Here is a 1159-nt window from a genome sequence, read left to right as displayed (position 1 = left end):
CAAGTCAAGGCACTTCCCTCCCCCTTGGTCTCCCAGCCAGCGGGTCTGGCGCAGTCAGGCTGGCGTAGCTTGTGGTGACCAAGGACAGACTGGTTGTTTTGTGAGGCAGTGGCCTGCTGGCTTCATTCTAGAAGGCCATGAAAATAACCCAGCACTCACACCGTTGTTTTTTGGGGGGGGTGTGGGGTGGAAAGGAAGGGATTCTGTCCTTTATGAGAAGGAGAAGCATTTCATCGAAGCATTAATTTTAATGATTCCTTTTTTAAGAGTGAGTGAGCATGAGCAGGGGAGGGGCAAGAGAGGGCAAGACACAGAATCTGAAGCAGGCTCCGGGCTCCGAGCCATCGACACAGAGCCCGACGTGGGGCTGGAACCCACGAACCATGAGATCATGACCTGAGCCGAAGTCGGACACTCAACCGACTGAGCCACCCAGGCGCCCCATTTTAATGTTTATTCTTGAGACAGAGAGAGAGAGAAAGAGAGAGGGAGGGAGGGAAGCATATACACACAGAATCCAAAGCAGGCTCCAGGCTCTGAGCTGTGTGCAGACCTTGACACCGTGCTCCAATCCACTAAGTGTGAAGTCACGAGCTGAGCTTAAGTCAGACACTTAACCAACTGAGCTAGTCAGGTGCCTCCCAGTAGCATCTTTAAGAGAACTAGAGCAAATAATACTAAAATTTGTATGGAACCACAAAAGACCCCAAGGAGCCAAAGCAATCTTGAAAAGGAAAATCAAAGCTGGAGATACCACGATCCCAGATTTCAAGGCATGCTAGAAAGCTGTAGTCATCAAAACCATATGGTACAGTCACAAAAATAGACACAAATGTCCACGAAACAGAGCTCAAAGAAATTCACACTAATATGGCAAAATAATCTACGACACAGGCGGCAAGAATATACAACGTGGAAGAGACAGTCTCTTCAATAAATGGTGCTGGCAAAACTGGAAAGCTGCATGCCCAACAACGAAACTGGACCACTTCCTTACACCAAACCCAGAATACACTCAAAGAGGGTTAAAGACCGAAACAGGAGAGCTGAATCCATACAAACCAGTATTAGCAAACCAGTAGAAATGACTTATTTGCTACACGGAAGATTTTCTCCAAGGGCTGCGTCCCCCAAGGAACCTCAGCGGTGAGGGGTGGAG

Source organism: Suricata suricatta, unplaced genomic scaffold, assembly GCF_006229205.1.
Source record: "Suricata suricatta isolate VVHF042 unplaced genomic scaffold, meerkat_22Aug2017_6uvM2_HiC HiC_scaffold_111, whole genome shotgun sequence".
Taxonomy (NCBI): domain Eukaryota; kingdom Metazoa; phylum Chordata; class Mammalia; order Carnivora; family Herpestidae; genus Suricata; species Suricata suricatta.
Note: the sequence above shows the minus strand (reverse complement) of the source record.